The following is an 18,693-nucleotide window of genomic DNA, read 5'->3' as shown; positions in this document are numbered from 1 at the left end:
TTGGTTCCAGTATTTACAGGTGATGGATTTTGTTAAGATGCATGCACCGTCCTTTTCTCATCTTCCGGCCCAAGCGCTTCAGTACATTATGGTGTCACAAACAGGGGTAGGTGAAGGTCATGTGCCGGAAATATATAAGGAGGTGATGGATTGGGAGGGAGCTGTGGTGGGGGTAATGAAGCGTAATTGAAGAGTTGGGGAAGGAGGTGGAAGAGGATCGGAGGCCGGGGAGGGGGGTGAATGCAACCTTCTTCAGTTTGACCACAAGGCGCACATGACGGTGGCCAGGATGAGCAAATGTTTTGATGAGGTGAAAGGTAGGTGTGGGCATTGCGCTGTTGGGCCAAAAAATCATGCCTGCATGTTTTATAGACATGGACCCTCCAGCAGAGGGCAGCAGAGCGGAGCTGCTGATTGGCTGTTGAGGAGAAATTTTGCATCATTGCATTACGGTCACTGTATCTAGAAGGTGATTAGTGGAGGAGCTGTTGTCAAGTGACAGTTAAACCCCAAAAACCTTCCTCCCTACCTTCTCTTCTAACCAAAAAAAAACAATCACTGGAAGGATCCCACCTGAGTAAACATCAAGAGGGAGTCTCGAGGGCAGGTAGAAGTAGAAATAAGTTGAACCGTGACGTCCCATCCGCCAGGTAAGTGATTGGCTGGCGACTTCAAGTAGTTTTTATTTTATCTGAGGAGTTCTCGTGCGGGCGCAGTGCTTCTGAGTGAGTGCTTGCTGAAAGCTGAATCCGGTCGGAGTGAGGACAGAGTGACTGTTGGGTAAGTAGTAAAGATTTAAATTGTTTGCGCGGGCCCATAACAGCTGATTGCTGTTATCATATGGGGTGCAGTTGTTGCTGGTTAAGTGTTTTATTTTTACCTGTATTTAGGTTTTGCAGAACCTAAACACTAATCACAACACTTGTCGTGTCCCCCACCCATATACCTCCTCTAGCCTAATGGGTAGAATGAATAACAGGTAAGCTCTTTCATTCTTTTTCGTGTTTTATCGAGAGGGGATGGCAGGGAAATCAGTGCAATGTTCCTCCTGAAGATTGTTTAAGGTGAGGGACGCCGTCAGTGTCCCTGTTGATTTCACCTGTGGGAAGTGCACCCAACTCCAGCTCCCCAGAAACTCCGTAAGGAAACTGGAGCTGGATGAACTTCGGATCATTCGGGAGGCAGAGGTGGTCATAGGCAGTAGCTTCAAGTAGCGAGCACTTTTCCAGGAGACACATCCGGAGTGAGACTCATACAGAGTGAGAGATTTAAAGATTTAAACTTGGTAATTTGGTGCAGTGAGGTAATTCGGTGCAGAGTGTGAGGAGGTGCTTTTTAACCCTGGTAAGTGACTGGTAAGTAGTCTCTCTTTTTCTTTTCATTGTCTAATTTATTTATTTTTATTTTGAAATTCTAGTTGTTTAAGTTTACCAAGGGTTTAAGACATGGCAGGAGATCCCAGACCCGTGTCATGCTCCTCGTGTGCGATGTGGGAGCTCAGGGACACGTCCACTGTCCCTGGCTCCTTCACGTGCAAGAAGTGTGTTCAGTTGCTGCTCTTGTTAGACCGCTTGACGGCTCTGGAGCTGCGGATGGACTCACTTTGGAGCATCCGCGATGCTGAGGAGGTCGTGGATAGCAAGTTTAGCGAGTTGGTCACACCGCAGGTGAAGGTTACTGAGGGAGATAGAAAATGGGTGACCAAATGAAAGAGCAAGAGTAGGAAGGCAGTGCAGGTGTCCCCTGCGGTCATCTCCCTGCAAAACAGATATACCGCTTTGGATACTGTTGAGGGAGATGGCTCACCAGGGGAAGGCAGCAGCAACCAGGTTCATGGCACCGTGGCTGGCTCTGCTGCACAGCAGGGCAGGAAGAAAAATGGCAGGGCTATAGTGATAGGGGACTCGATCGTAAGGGGAATAGACAGGCGGTTCTGTGGACGCAATCGAGACTCCAGGATGGTATGTTGCCTCCCTGGTGCAAGGGTCAAGGATGTCTCGGAGCGGCTGCTGGACATTCTGGGGGGGGGGGGGGGGAGGGTGAACAGCCAGCTGTCGTGGTGCACATAGGCACCAACGATATAGGTAAAAAACGGGATGAGGTCCTACAAGCGGAATTCAGGGAGTTAGGAGTTAAACTAAAAAGTAGGACCTCAAAGGTAGTAATCTCAGGATTGCTACCAGTGCCACGAGCTAGTCAGAGTAGGAATGTCAGGATAGATAGGATGAATGCGTGGCTCGAGAGATGGTGCAAGAGGGAGGGATTCAAATTCCTGGGGCATTGGGATCGGTTCTGGGGGAGGTGGGACCAGTACAAACCGGACGGTCTGCACTTGGGCAGGACTGGAATCGATGTCCTAGGGGGGGTGTTTTCAAGAGCTGTTGGGGAGGGTTTAAGCTAATGTGGCAGGGGGATGGGAACCAATGCTGGAAGTTGGAAAGTAGTAAAACAGGGACAGAAACAAAAGGAAGTAAGGGGAAAAGTGCAAGGCAGAGAAGACATAGTCAGAAATCCATAAGGGCGACAGTACAAGGTACAGTGACTGAGGGGAGCACAGTGAATAGGCCCAGTAATAACAAAAGGAATAAAACTGGAGATGTTAAGATTCAAAACAGAGGTAAAAAAAACCAACATAAGTGTACTTTACCTGAATGCTCGTAGTATTCGGAATAAAGTAAATGAGTTGGTGGCACAAATCATCGTAAATGACTATGATTTAGTGGCCATTACTGAAACATGGTTAAAGGATGGTCACGACTGGGAGTTAAATATCCGAGGGTATCAAACTATTAGGAAGGACAGAGTGGATGGTAAGGGAGGTGGTGTTGCTCTGTTATTTAAGGATGACATCCGGGCAATAGTAAGGGATGACATCGGTGCTATGGAGGATAAGGTTGAATCCATTTGGGTGGAAATCAGGAATAGTAAGGCGAAAAAGTCACTGATAGGAGTAGTCTATCGGCCACCAAATAGTAACGAGATGGTGGGGCAGGCAATAAACAAAGAAATAACTGATGCATGTAGAAATGGTACAGCAGTTATCATGGGGGATTTTAATCTACATGTCGATTGGTTTAACCAGGTCGGTCAAGGCAACCGTGAGGAGGAGTTTATAGAATGTATCCGCGATAGTTTCCTAGAACAGTATGTAATGGAACCTACGAGGGAACAAGCGGTCCTAGATCTTGTCCTGTGTAATGAGACAGGATTGATTCATGATCTCATAGTTAGGGATCCTCTCGGAAGGAGCGATCACAATATGGTGGAATTTAAAATACAGATGGAGGGTGAGAAAATAAAATCAAATACTAGTGTTTTGTGTTTAAACAAAGGAGATTACAAGGGTATGAGAGAAGAACTAGCTAAGGTAGACTGGGAGATAAGACTTTATGGTGGAACAGTTGAGGAACAGTGGAGAACCTTCCAAGCGATTTTTCACAGTGCTCAGCAAAGGTTTATACCAACAAAAAGGAAGGACGGAAGAAAGAGGGAAAATCGACCGTGGATATCTAAGGAAATAAGGGAGAGTATCAAATTGAAGGAAAAAGCATATAAAGTGGCAAAGATTGCTGGGAGATTAGAGGACTGGGAATTCTTTAGGGGGCAACAGAAAGCTACTAAAAAAGCTATAAAGAAGAGTAAGATAGAGTATGAGAGTAAACTTGCTCAGAATATAAAAACAGACAGTAAAAGTTTTTACAAATATATAAGACAAAAAAGAGTGGCTAAGGTAAATATTGGTCCTTTAGAGGATGAGAAGGGAGTTTTAATAATGGGAAATGAGGAAATGGCTGAGGAACTGAACAGGTTTTTTGGGTCGGTCTTCACAGTGGAAGACACAAATAACATGCCAGCGACTGATAGAAATGAGGCTATGACAGGTGAGGACCTTGAGAGGATTGTTATCACTAAGGAGGGAGTGATGGGCAAGCTAATGGGGCTAAAGGTAGACAAGTCTCCTGGCCCTGATGGAATGCATCCCAGAGTGCTAAAAGAGATGGCTAGGGAAATTGCAGATGCACTAGTGATAATTTACCGAAGTTCACTAGACTCTGGGGTGGTCCCGGTGGATTGGAAATTAGCAAACGTGACGCCACTGTTTAAAAAAGGAGGTAGGCAGAAAGCAGGAAATTATAGGCCAGTGAGTTTAACTTCGGTAATAGGGAAGATGCTGGAATCTATCATCAAGGAAGAAATTGCGAGGCATCTGGATAGAAATTGTCCCATTGGGCAGACGCAGGATGGGTTCGTTAAAGGCAGGTCATGCCTAACTAATTTAGTGGAATTTTTTGAGGACATTACCAATGCAGTAGATAACGGGGAGCCGATGGATGTGGTATATCTGGATTTCCAGAAAGCCTTTGACAAGGTGCCACACAAAAGGTTGCTGCATAAGATAAAGATGCATGGCATTAAGGGTAAAGTAGTAGCATGGATAGAGGATTGGTTAATTAATAGAAAGCAAAGAGTTGGGATAAATGGGTGTTTCTCTGGTTGGCAATCAGTAGCTAGTGGTGTCCCTCAGGGATCCGTGTTGGGCCCACAATTGTTCACAATTTACATTGATGATTTGGAGTTGGGGACCAAGGGCAATGTGTCCAAGTTTGCAGATGACACTAAGATGAGTGGTAAAGCGAAAAGTGCAGAGGATACTGGAAGTCTGCAGAGGGATTTGGATAGGTTAAGTGAATGGGCACGGGTCTGGCAGATGGAATACCATGTTGACAAATGTGAGGTTATCCATTTTGGTAGGAATAACAGCAAACGGGATTATTATTTAAACTATAAAATATTAAAGCATGCCGCTGTTCAGAGAGACTTGGGTGTTCTAGTGCATGAGTCACAGCAGGTTGGTTTACAAGTGCAACAGGTGATTAAGAAGGCAAATGGAATTTTGTCCTTCATTGCTAGAGGGATGGAGTTTAAGACTAGGGAGGTTATGTTGCAATTGTTTAAGGTGTTAGTGCGGCCACACCTGGAGTATTGTGTTCAGTTTTGGTCTCCTTACTTGAGAAAGGACATACTGGCACTGGAGGGTGTGCAGAGGAGATTCACTAGGTTAATCCCAGAGCTGAAGGGGTTGGATTATGAGGAGAGGTTGAGTAGACTGGGACTGTACTCGTTGGAATTTAGAAGGATGAGGGGGGATCTTATAGAAACATTTAAAATTATGAAGGGAATAGATAGGATAGATGCGGGCAGGTTGTTTCCACTGGCGGGTGACAGCAGAACTAGGGGGCATAGCCTCAAAATAAGGGGAAGTAGATTTAGGACTGAGTTTAGGAGGAACTTCTTCACCCAAAGGGTTGTGAATCTATGGAATTCCTTGCCCAGTGAAGCAGTTGAGGCTCCTTCATTACATGTTTTTAAGGTAAAGATAGATAGTTTTTTGAAGACTAAAGGGATTAAGGGTTATGGTGTTCGGGCCGGAAAGTGGAGCTGAGTCCACAAAAGATCAGCCATGATCTAATTGAATGGCGGAGCAGGCTCGAGGGGCCAGATGGCCTACTCCTGCTCCTAGTTCTTATGTTCTTATGTTCTTCAGGGATATAGTTACTCCGAAGAATCATGGTAGATGTGTGGCGGTGAGAGGGGCTGGGAGGAAGCAGTCAGTGCAGAGATCCTCTCTGTTCGTTCCCCGCAGTAACAAGTATACCACTTTGGATAATGTTGATGGGGTTGATCTACCAGGGATCACTCCAGGAATTCCTCCTCTCCGGCATTGCGGCTGACTTGATTTGCCCAATCTATGTGAATATTAAAATCTTCCATGCTGACAGATATTCCCTTGTTACATGCGTCATTAATTTCTTGTCTAACGCCGTTCCCAACCTCACCACTGCAGTTTGGGGGTCTATATGTGACACCCACGAATATTTTTTGTCCCTTGTTATTTCTCAACTATAGCCATACAGATTTCACATTGTCAGAGCTAACATCCTTTCGCATGGCTGTATTAATTTCGCCTTTAACCAGCAGCGACACGCCACATGTTTTGCCTGTCCTTCCTGAATATTGAAAACCATGCACATTCAGTTCCCATCCGTGTTCGCTCTGCAGCTATGTCTCCGTAATCCCAATATGTCATATCCATTGATTTCTATCTGCGCGATTATTTAATCCACTTCAATGCAAATGTTCCGTGCATGAAGGCACAGAGCCTTCAAGTTTGTCTTTTTCACAAAGTTTTTCTTTCTCGCAATATTTTTCTCTATTACCCTGTTTGAATTTTGCCTTCGGTTTCTCACCTATCACTTTTCTTCTTCACATTTGTACCTTGTGCTTTTGCCCTTGCTCCCGTTTTCTCTGATTCCTTGCACACGTTCCCAGCCCCCTGGCATATTACATTAATCCCTCCCCAACCGCTCGAGCAAATACTTACTTAGGATATCAGTCCCAGTCCTGCCCAGGTGTAACCCGTCCAGTTTTTCAGATCCCACCATCCGAACTGGTGCAAATGCCCCAGAAATCTGAAACCCTCTCACTGAAACCATCTCTTCAGCCACGTATTCATCCTATATATCCTGTCATTTCTACTCTGTCAAGCACGTTGCCTCGGAAGTAATCCTGAGATCACTACCTTTGAGGTCCGATTTCATAACTTCCATCCTAATTCCCTGTCCTCTGCTTTTAGGACCCCAACCTTCTTTTTACCCATGTCGTTTATTGGGACTGGGGTTACGGGAATGTGGTGGTCTGACCTTACTTAGGGTGCTCATTCCAAGGGCTAGCGTAGACTCTATGCACCGACTGGCCTCCTTCGACACTGTAAATTCTATATTCTATGATCACCGATTTCAGACAATACCATGGCTCATTTTCTTTTCACTGTGACAGATCCCAGACTGAATAAGTCGCCCTGTCTGTGACTACCCGGTACCATGACTATTTCTGCTCCCCTGTTACCAAACCCTACCCTGACTAATTATCCACTATGGTGGTCAATGCCCCCTTCCTGTGAACAGCCCTTACCGTACTTAATTCCTCCTGCCTGTGAACTTACCATCCCATGACTAATTCCCATCCCCTGTGATCAGCCCCTGCACTGACTAATTCTCATCTCCCTTTGAACACCTCCTACCCTGACTAATTCCCCTCCCAGTTAACAGCACCCAACCAGACTAATTCCCCTTCGAGTGAACAGCCCCTATCCTGGCTAATTCCCCTGCCAGTGAACAGCACCCAACCTGACTAATTCCCCTACCTGTGAACAGCCCCTACCCTGACTAACTCCCTTGCCAGTGAACAGCCCTTACCCTGACTAACTTCACTGCCAGTGAACAGCCCCTACCCTGACTAATTCCACTCCCTGTGAACAGCCCCTACACTGACTAATTCCCCTGCCAGTGAACAGCCCCTACGCTAACAAATTCCCCCTGCCTGTGAACAGCCCCAATCCCGACTAATTCCCCTGCCAGTGAACAGCCCCTACCCTGACTAACTCCGCTGCCAGTGAACAGCCCCCACCCTGACTAATTCCCCTGCCAGTGAACAGCCCCTACGCTAACAAATTCCCCTGCCTGTGAACAGCCCCAATCCCGACTAATTCCCCTGCCAGTGAACAGCCCCTACCCTGACTAATTCCCCTCCCTGTGAACAGCCCCCACCCTGACTAATTCCCCTACCTGTGAACAGCTAACAACCTGACCACTTCCTCTCCCTGTGAACAGCCCCTACCTCGACTAACTCCACTGCCAGTGAACAGCCCAAACACCGAATAACTCCCCTGCCAGTGAACAGCCCCTACCCTGAACAATTCCCCTCCCTGTGAACAGCCCCTACCCTGGCTAATTCCCCTCCCAGTGAACAGCCCATAACCTGACCAATTCCCCTCCATGTGAACAGCCCCTACCCTGACTAATTCCCCTGAAGTGAACAGCCCCTACCCTGACTAATGCCCCTGCCAGTGAACAGCCCCTACCCTGACTAATTAGCCTGCCAGTGAACAGCTCATAATTTGACTAATTCCCCTGCCAGTGAACAGCCCCTAATCTGACTAATTCCCCTGGCAGTGAACAGCCCATACCCTGACTAATTCCCCTGCCTGTGAACAGCCCCTACCCTGACTAATGTCGCTGCCAGAGAACAGCCCCTAATCTGACTAATTGCGCTGCTTGTGAACAGCCCCTACACTGACTAATGTCCCTGCCAGAGAACAGCCCCTGCACTGGCTAATTCCCCTGCCGGTGAGCAGCCCCTACCCTGACTAATTCCCCTGCCTGTGAACAGCCCCTACCCTGACTAATTCCCCTGACAGTGAACAGACCCTACCCTGACTAATACCACTGCCAGTGAACAGCCCCTACCCTGACTAATTCTCCTGCCAGTGAACAGCGCCTACACTGACTAATTCGCCTGCCAGTGATCAGCTCATAACTTGAATAATTCCCTTGCCAGTGAACAGCCCCTAATCTGACTAATTCCCCTGCCTGTGAACAGCCCCTACCCTGACTAATTCCCCTGCCAGTGATCAGGCCCTACCCTGACTAATTCCCCTGCCAGTGAACAGACCCTACCCGACTCAAGCCCATTCTTGTGAGCAGCACTTGCAGAATTCCACCCACGCCTTTGAACCGCTACGAGTCTAGCAGTTCTATGATTTTCAGGCGTTGTCAACTACTTAGGGAAATCCATACCTTTTCTATCAACCAGAACAACAGCTCTTAGAAACTCGATCATAAAATCCACCTCTTTTGAATGGACAGGTGATCATCAAACAGAGTGGCTTAATTTAAAATCCCAATTAACAGCTGCACCTTTCTGAGCAGCTTTCTATCCAAATAGGAAGACGAAATTTTGACTGATGCGAGTCAGGACAGAATAGGAGCAGTAATGTTGCAAAAAGGCGATAGTTTGTCTTGCGTTCCTGTTGCAAATGCATCTCGTGCGATGACACCAACTGAATGTCGATGCTCAAATTGAAAAATCTGCCTTGGACTACTTACTGGCGTATTTGCCCCGTCGCTGGAGATGTCCTCTCGTTTTGGAATGAGATAGTGTTCCCTCATGATGTCCTTGTTGAGATCCTTGGTGTCTATACATATCCGGAGATCACCTGACGGTTTCTTCACGCAAACGATGGAACTGACTCAGTCAGTCGGTTCAGTGACTCTTGAAATTATTCCTTGTTGTTTTAGCCTTCACAATTCTAGTTTAAATATTTATCTTAGAGGAACATAAGTTCTCCGAGGAGAATGTACCAAAGGTTTTTCATCCGTCCTGAACAAGATCCTATACTTGAATAGAGGTGTACCCATGTCTTTAAAGACATCTGCACTGACAATCTGTGATTCTATGACAAAATGGTCTCTTTCGGGTGAAGGATCATTTTCAAGCCTCCTATTAATGGAGAAAATGGGTGAAATGGTCCTTGCTTAATGTCGTACATTGTTTTAATGATCTTTGTTTGATTATGTAGACTGTTTAAATGGTCCCTGTTTAATGTCGTACATTGTTTTAATAATACATGTTTTATTGTTTTGGGCTGTTCAAACAGTCCCTGCTTAATGTCGGACCTTTTTAAATAATCTCTGTTTTACTATGTATACTGTTTAAATGTTCCCTGTTTAATACTGGACATTGTTTTAATAATGTCCAACATACATCTTTGATTTTGTGTGTACAATGTCCAAATGGTCTCTGTTTAATTTAAGAAACTGGTTAAATTGCCATTTTTGCAGCGAGAGCACTATTTAAATCGGCTCTTTATCGTCGGAACCTTTTTTAAATAATCTGTGTTGACTCGAGGTCACTATTTAAATGTTATCCGTTTTATGTAGGTCCAGGGCACTATTTTAGTTCTCTATGTTGAGTGAAGGACACTTTTCAATAATCTCTTCTCAATGTAGGACTGTATTTAAATGGACGCAATTTAATGTCGGAAACTGTTTAATTGGAGTATTTAATGTGGGACGATGTTTAAATTACCTCACATTGTTTAAGTAGTTTGTATTTAATAATGTACACGGTTTAAATGGTCTCTGTTAAATTCGGGACACTGGTTAAATTAACTATTTTTAAAACGGATGTCGGACACTCATTCAAAAGTCTTTTTAAATTTGTTCATGGGATGTGGGCGTCGCAGCCTGTGCCAGAATTTTCTGCCAATCCGAAATGTTGGGACAGTTAAGAGTTAACAACATTGCTGTGGGTCTGAGGTCACATGTCGGCCGGAGCAGGAAAAGACGGCAGATCTCATCCCGAAACGGCATTTGTGAACCAGATGGGTTTTTACAATAGACAATTGTTTCATGGTCACCATCAGTATTTCAGTAAATTCCAATTTCACCATATGCCATGGTGGGACTTGAACCTGCGTCCCCAGAGCATTACTTATGGTATCTGAGTCTTTGGTAAACCAGTCCAATGAAAATACCACTCAGCCCCCGCCTCCCCTCTACACCTGTTCCTGATACCTGTTGTCACTAACCGAATCTCGTCCCCATCCTCTCTTTGCCTTCCGCACCCAGTGACAGTCATTCCCAGCTCTCCCAATCCTTTCTCAACACACTGAAAATTTTCCTTAGCCCCTCATTCCCTCCCCACCCATTGAAACAATTGAAGTTCCCTTGACCCCTGTCATCACCCCTTTCATATCCACTGAAACGTTTTCCAGCACCAGTTGCACTCGCTGGAAATTCCCCTCACTATTATTCTCCCTCCGACCATTCAAATATCCTGTAGCTATATTAATCCATCTGTGACGGATAAAACCTACTCCCCTCCAGAGGGAATATCGTTCCGTCCGCTAAAACATTTCCCATCCCTCTTATTCCATTTGCGGTAACCTCCAACCCAGCATGATGTCCTGAACCCCTCCATGGCGCCCAGAAACCCTTCACGGTGTCTTGAACCCCTGCCATGGCAACTGGAGATACTTCACCGGGTCCTGAACCCCTTCATAGCGGCCTGATACTGTTCACGGCGCCTAGAAACCGTTAACGGTGCCCACAAACATTTTGTGGTGTCCTGAAAACATCCGGCGTGCCCTGAAAAATTAAAGAAATCAGCACCAACTTAACAGGGGCTGGTTTAGCTGACTGGCCTAAATCGCTGGCTTTTAAAGCAGAACAAGCAGGCCAGCAGCACTGTTCGATTCCCGTACCGGCCACCCCGAACAGGCGCCGGGATGTGGCGACTAGGGACTTTTCACAGTAACTTCATTGAAGCCTACTCGTGACAATAAGCGATTTTTCATTTCACTTTCTCCACACTCTGATCTCCTGCACCATCCCGTGAATTGCGTTCTAAGCCTCTGAATCACTTTACCATCCTCTTACTCACCCATTAAATCCCGTCCCTATTTTCTGATTCAATTGTCAAGCTCCATAAACATTTGCACGATAATTTTCTATCACTTTCAGACCCCGAGATCGTGAAAATGAAATTAAATGAAATGAAAATCGCTTATTGTCACGAGTAGGCTTCAATGAAGTTACTGTGAAAAGCCCCTAGTCGCCACAAATCCGGCGCCTGTCCGGGGAGGCTGGTACGGGAATCGAACGGTGCTGCTGGCCTGCTTGGACTGCTTTAAAAGCCAGCGATTTAGCCTGGTGAGCTAAACCAGCCCCTGTTCGCCATCGTTCGCCGTAGCCCAGTATTAATGAGACATCCTTACATGTAAATGGTCAGAGAGCTGATATTGTGGGGCTCCTATCTTATCTCAGACCATTTCCATTGACCTCCGCTTGCCTTTATCTGGTATGAACACATCTGTGCCCAGATCCTTGGGGTGAACAGGACATGAAGCAGTGATCAATGCAATAAATTTATTTCTGCTTTCAGGCCATTATCCAGACAGCAGTAATACAAGGTCAAGTGTTAAAGGAATGAAGTAACCAATTAGCCTGTTTTCCAGGAAAGAAGCTTCCATTCAGTGAGAACATGGAGATGCCGAGTTGTTGTTCGTCCCTCACTGGACTATTCAGCTTTACCTTCATTACGATTTTGACCCATCATCGTTTCCGGAAGAGAGATCGTCAGGTGCCACATCCTCTGTGATTGGCATGGAGAAACACCCAACCTCTCGATCACCAACCACTAAAAGTAAAAGAAAAGATGTTAACGGAATTAATTCCGGGTTCTTCAGTCTGATGGCGAACAGTGAGAAAACATAAAGCAGAATCTGTCAGCGTATTCGGGACAAACTTAGCACAACCCAGCAACATTAGGTTTGTCGTATATACTAATATTGCACAGTTTACAGTCTCCCACACCAAGACGAATAAACTCACTCCGTCTCGCCACCTCCTGGTCTGTGCAAACTCCCTCCCTCCACCTCGTGGTCTGTACAATCGAACTTCCCCCCTCAACCTCCTGATCTGTACAAACTCACTCCCTCCCTCCACCTCTTGGTCTATACAAACTCACTCCCTCCAAATCCTGGTCCGCACAAACTCACTCCCTCCACCTGACCTGTACAAACTCACTCCCTCCCTCCACCCCCTGGTCTGTACAAACTCACTTACACCACCTCCTGGTCTGCATTGAACTCACTCCCTCAACCTCCTGATCTGTACAAACTCACTCCCTCCCTCCACCTCTTGGTCTATACAAACTCACTCCCTCCAAATACTGGTCTGCACAAACTCACTCCCTCCACCTCCTGGTCCGTAAAAACTCACTCCATCCCTCCATCTCCTGGTCAGTACAATGTCAGCACCTCCCTCTACCTCCTTGTCTGTACAACTCACTCCCTCCCTCCACCTCCTGCTCTATACAGAGTCACTCCGTCCCTCCACCTACTGGTCTGTACAAACGCTCTGTCTACCTCCACCTCCTGTTCTGTACAAACTCACTCCCTCTCTCCACGTCCTCATCTGTACAAACTCACTCACTCCCTCCAACTCCTAGTATGTACAAACTTCTTCCCTCCCACCACGTCCTGTTCTGTACAAACTGACTCCCTCTCTACACGTACTGATCTAAACAAACACACTTCCTCCCTCCATCTCCTGGTCTGTACAAACCCACTCCGTCACTCCACATCCTAGTCTATACAAAACCATTCCGCGAACCTCCTGGTCTTGCAAACACCCGCCCTCCAACTCCAGTTCTGCACAAACTCACTCCCTCCCTCCACCTACTGGTTGTGTCGAAATGCATTCTCTCTCTTGCACCCACTCCTTTTCCTGTACAGACTCACACAGCTCTGCCTCCCACACACTTTCTTCTACAGACTCCGCCCCTCCCTCCTACTCACTGGTGTACACTGGATCATTTCCTCCCACTCTATGGTTTAAACTGACCCTCACCCCCTCTCGACCTTCCGACCCCCATTTCGTGCTCTATACAGATTATGTCTCCAATTATCTGATGTCTAGAGACTTATTCCCTCCCTCACAATCCCTGGCCATTACCAAACCAGTTCCTCTTCCTGTCCTATACAGACTCCCACCCACCCGCTAGTCTGCGCAGATTCACTCACTCCCTCTGTCCCACTTCCTGCAATGTTCAATCCTACTCCCTCACTCCCTCTGAACTGTAGAGAGGCTCTGTGTGTTGCCTCAGGATGGAAAAACCACCCCCACTATCCAGGAACACAGAGAATAAAACATATTTTTAGAGAACTGTTTGCAGCACCTGAAGAATCACGAGAGTTTCAGTGATAGGGGACGTTTACTCAACGTCCAACAATGTTTGCTCCGAAAACAGTGCGGTCAATCATTTCACATAATATCTCACAAAATAGAAAAGTAGATATGAAGGATGTAGAGTTTCTGTTCACGTTCCTGCAGAGAGTGATGTTGGTGCAGACCAATGCCAGAACCCCAGCTCCACATAGAATAACCGCAGCATAACCCATATATTCCCTCTCCGAGGAAGAGGTTGACAAGGTAACAATTTGCTGCGTCCTCCAGAACACGACACTTCCGCTGTGCTGAGTTCGATCATTTCAAATATCAATCCACAACAATGCAGCAGTCACACAGTGCTGAGCTCTATGCATTAGACTGGAACATCAATCCAAAACAATGCAGCGCTCCCGCAGTGTTGAGCTCCACGTACAAAACTGGGACATGCACCCACAACAATGCAGCGCTCTGGCAGTTCTGAGCTCGGTGTCCTGGAGGGGGCAACTGCGACAGCAGTGCAGCAATCTGATATTGCTATGCACCAGGTGCTGGAGTGGGACATCAACCCACATCATTGCAGCGCTCCCACAGTTCTCAGCTCCATGTACTGGAGTGGAACATTAACCCACAACAGTACAGCGTTCCCGCGATGCTGAGCTCCAAGTACCTGTAGTGAAACATCAAGAGACAACAGTGCAGCACTCGGGCAGTGCTGAGCTACATGTAATGGAGTGACACATCAACCCACCTCATTGCATTACTCTCACAGTGCTGAACTTCATGTACTGGAGTGGAAAATGAAGCCACAACAGTGCAGCGTTAAAGCGGTGCTGAGCTTTATGCACTGCAGTGGTCCATTAACCCTCAACAGTGCAGCGTTCCCGCGATGCTGAGCTCCAACTACTGGAGTGAAACATCAAGAAAAAGCAATGCAGCATTTGGGCAGTACTGGAATGGAGCTTCAATCCACGACAGTGGAGCATTCCCGTATTGCGGACTCCGTGCACTGGTGTGTGACCTCAACCCACAAACATTTACTCAACTCCCAATTTAGACAAAGACTGGCCACAGTTATTAACAATGAATCATTTCACCCCATTGTCATATTTATTCAATCCACCTTCTCGCACCCCATTTTATTTTGAAAGGGGCAGTGTTAATACAGTTGACTGCATCTGGTTGAATACATTTTAATTCCTCTTCCCTTTGGTATTTTTGTTTTTGCTTCAGTCTTCCGTGTGATATGGTCATAGTTGGCTCGACCAGCATCTGTTTCCCATCCCCTGAACGTAGTGGTTGCTGAGAGCCTTGACAGGCCATTCAAGTCGGTCTGGAGTCACGGGTAGGTCAGTGCGGCTCAGGAGACCAGTGAACCAGATGTGTTATGAAACGAGCGACAATGATTTCATGATTCTGAGAAGATTCAAATTCCATCGCCTACCGTGGTAGTATTGGAACCCCCTGGATTGCTCGTTCAGGACCTGTACCACGTCTCATAATGAAAATGTACCTCCTGTCTGGGGGACGTTTCGTACAGAAAACTTCAGTCTCCCTCCCAATTCCCCGTTTCTACACCTGAGGCGGGCCAACTAGTGTTGGGAGAAAGGGCCTGATGGTGATCCTGACCCTGTCCTCACACACATTCCACACTCTCACAATCTGTCTCAGATGTCATGATCGGAGCAGCAAGTGTGAATAATGGAATGAGGACAATTTTAGGGGTTTCTATCCGGATCTGGTCTCATTGAGACCCAGCAACGTAGCTTTAGCCCAGTAATTTGTGTTTTCATTGTTGGCCTGTGTGGATCAGTACCCAACACCGACAAGCCCCTCAAAACACTCAGATAGTGACTAAACCACCACGAAATTACCAAAGGAGATAGTTTAGATTTAATTGTTCCGTTTGTTTTCGAATCTCACAATCCGCTTTCTTAACCAATCATATCCTTACACTGAAATAAAAGACAATCAATTCAAAATGAATCTGCATAAACGTCAGTTGTTTCAGTACTGGTGGAATTTACAGATTCTTACTTCTTTTAATGCGAGGTTTTGCTTCAGTAGAATTGTGCTGAATCAGCACCAGAAGTACAAGCGCCAACAACAGCCCTTTCTGCATCTTCACTGGGATCTGCGAGAGGAACGGTCAGAATGCTGCTGTAGATCTTTTTATCTAATCACGGAGTTACGTTGCGTTTATAACCACACCAACAGGCGTGTCTGTATTTTGATGATGTCATTGGAAAATATATTTGCCTGAATGCTGCCTTATTTGCAAGAATGGAGCCATCAGCAAAACGATACCCACACAGCTGTTCAGCCGAACAATTTAAAGGGATCAGCAGCGAATCTCGCGACTGTTCCCCCTGGTGTGTTCCTGTTGCTGACAACCTTTCCGTCGTGAAGCTGGCTGTGCTTAGAGTGCACATACACATACACTGTCTGTAAAAATATTCATCAAAACGTTTCAGGATTTGGATGAAAAGCCATTTTTGAGAAGGATGAGAGCACATCTGCTTTTAGAATTCCTATCTCGGTGTTTACGGTTATCCATGTGCAGTTCCGGACACTGTGGACTCTCTTCATAATTTAGATATTATTTCCCAACACTCTCTCACTGGACCATTTGTGAAAATACATCACCTCACATTTCTCTGTTTTAAATTTCAACTGCCTCTTCCCTTTCCATTATGCTGCCGATAGAGATCGTTTGGCAGTTCATTGGCATTCTCATTAATATTTTCCATATCGTGCTGTTGCATTTTTACATGGCTAATTCTATACCCACATCTTCATGATCCTCATCCCCTCACATCACACACATAAAAAGCACAACGCTCTCAGACATTAACTAGTGAGAATGTTGAAGTTAGTGAATTAATGCAGACACTGTGGAGAGAAAACTCAGTGAACACGTAACCAGGCCGCAGCAGTGAAACCACTGTGCATGCGAACGAAGGGACAGCGGGAAGCTGCTCTCTGACAAAATGCTGCAGTGAATGCTCAAGTAGAACTTGCTCTCTGTCTCAGTGCTGCAGTGGAAGCTCAGAAGTAAACTGCTCTCTCTTTAATGCTGCAGTCAAAACTGAGACAGAAGCTGCTCTCTGTCCCAATGCCGCAGTGAAAGGTAAGACAGATGCTGCTCCCTGTCGCAGTGTTGCAGTCACAGCTCAGATAGAAGCTCATCTATCTCAATGTTGCAGTGAAAGCTCAGACAGAAGATTCTCCCTGTTGCAGTGTTGCTGTGAAAGCTCAGACAGAAGTTGTTCTGTCTCAATGCTGCAGTGAAAGATCAGGCAGAAGCTGTTCTGTCTCAATGCAGCAGTGAAAGCTCAGAGAGAAGCTGCTCTCTGTCTCAATGCAGCAGTGAAAGCTCAGGCAGCAGCTGTTCTGTCTCAATGCTGCAGTGAAAGCTCAGGCAGGAACTGTTCGGTCTCTGTGCTGCAGTGAAATCTCAGGCAGAAGATGTCCTGTCTCAATGCTGCAGTGAAAGCTCAGACAGAAGCTATTCTCTATTTCAATACTGTAGTGAAATCACAGACAGAAGCTGCTCTCTATCTCAATGCCGCAGTGAATGCTCAGACAGAAGCTGCTCGGTCTCAATGCTGCAGTGAAAGCTCAGACAGAAGTTGCTCTCTGTCTCAATGCAGCTACGAAGCTCAGGCAGAAACTGTTCGGTCTCAGTGCCGCAGTGAAAGCACAGACAGAAGCTGCTTTGTATCTCAATGCTGCAGTGAATGCTCAGTCAGAACGTGCTCTGTCTCAATGCTGCAGTGAAACCTCAGACAGAAGCTGGTCTCGATCTCAATGCTGCAGTGAAAGCACAGGCAGAAGCTGCTCTCTTTCTCAATGCTGCAGTGAATGCTCAGTCAGAACGTGCTCTGTCTCAGTGTTGCAGTGAAAGCTCAGACAGAAGCTGATCTCTATCTCAATGCTGTAGTGAAATCACAGACAGAAGCTGCTCTATGTCTCAATGCTGAAGTGAATGCTCAGACAGAAGCTGCTCTGCCTCAATGCTGCAGTGAAAGCTCAGACAGAAGTTGCTCTCTGTCTCAATGCAGCTGTGAAAGCTCAGACATAAGCTGCGCTCTGTCTCAGTGCTGCAGTGAAATCTCAGACATAAGCTGCTCTCCGTCTCAATGCTGCAGTGAAAGCTCAGACAGAAGCTGTTCTTTGTATAAGTGTTGCAGCGAAAGATCAGACAGAAGCTGATATCTGTCTCAGTGCCGCAGTGTAAGCTCAGACAGAAGCTGCTCTCTGTCTCAATGCTGCTGTGGAAGCTCAGGCAGAAGCTGCTCCCTGTATCAGTGCTGCAGTGAATGCTCAGCCAGAAGCTGCTCTCTGTCCCAGTGCTGCTGTGAAAGCTCAGACAGAAGCTGCCCTCTGACCCAGTGCTGCAGCGAAAGCTCAGGCAGAAGCTGCTCCCTGTATCAGTGCTGCAGTGAAATATCAGCCAGAAGCTGCTCTCTGTCCCAGTGCTGCTGTGAAAGCTCAGACAGAAGCTGCTCACTTTCTCAATGCTGCAGTGAAAGCTCTGAGAGAAGCTGTTCTGTCTCAATGATACAGTGAAAGCTCAGGCAGAAGCTGTTCTGTGTCAACGCTGCAGTGAAAGCTCAGACAGAATCTGTTCTCTGTCTCAATGCTGCAGTAAAACTCAGACAGAGCGGCTCTCTGTCTCAATGATGCAGTGAAAGCTCAGACAGAAGCTGATTTCTGTCTCAGTGCTGCAGTGAAAGCTCAGGCAGAAGCTGCTCTATCTCAATGCTGCAGTGAAAGCTCAGACAGAAGCTGCTTACATTGTCAATGCTAAGGTGAAAGCTCAGGCAGAAGCTGCTCTTTGACACAATGCTGCAGTGAAACGTCAGACAGAAGCCGCACTCTCTCTCAATGCCGCAGTTGAAGCTCAGGCGGAAGCTGCTCTCTGCTTCAATGCTGCAGTGAAAGCTCAGGCAGCAGCTGTTCTGTCTCAATGCTGCATGCAATCTCAGACAGAAGCTGCTCTCTGTCTCAGTGCTGCAGTGAATGCTCAGGCAGAAGCTGTTCTGTCTCAGTGCTGCAGTGAAAGCTCAGACAGAATCTGCTTTCTTTCGCAATGCTGCAGTGAAAGCTCAGACAGAAT

General features: G+C 46.5%; 1 long non-coding RNA gene across 1 annotated transcript; it reads right to left on the bottom strand.

The window, feature by feature from the left end:
• Window positions 1-11,753: 11,753 nt before the first annotated feature.
• On the bottom strand, window positions 11,754-15,749 carry LOC119960765. Its single transcript, XR_005459513.1, has 2 exons — window positions 15,609-15,749; window positions 11,754-12,039 (listed from the first exon to the last, which is right to left on the bottom strand). It is a non-coding gene; the product is annotated as an uncharacterized LOC119960765 (long non-coding RNA).
• Window positions 15,750-18,693: the final 2,944 nt, after the last annotated feature.

Source organism: Scyliorhinus canicula, unplaced genomic scaffold (genome assembly GCF_902713615.1).
Source record: "Scyliorhinus canicula unplaced genomic scaffold, sScyCan1.1, whole genome shotgun sequence".
Lineage (NCBI taxonomy): Eukaryota > Metazoa > Chordata > Chondrichthyes > Carcharhiniformes > Scyliorhinidae > Scyliorhinus > Scyliorhinus canicula.
Note: the sequence above shows the minus strand (reverse complement) of the source record. Positions and strands in the feature narration are given on the sequence as shown.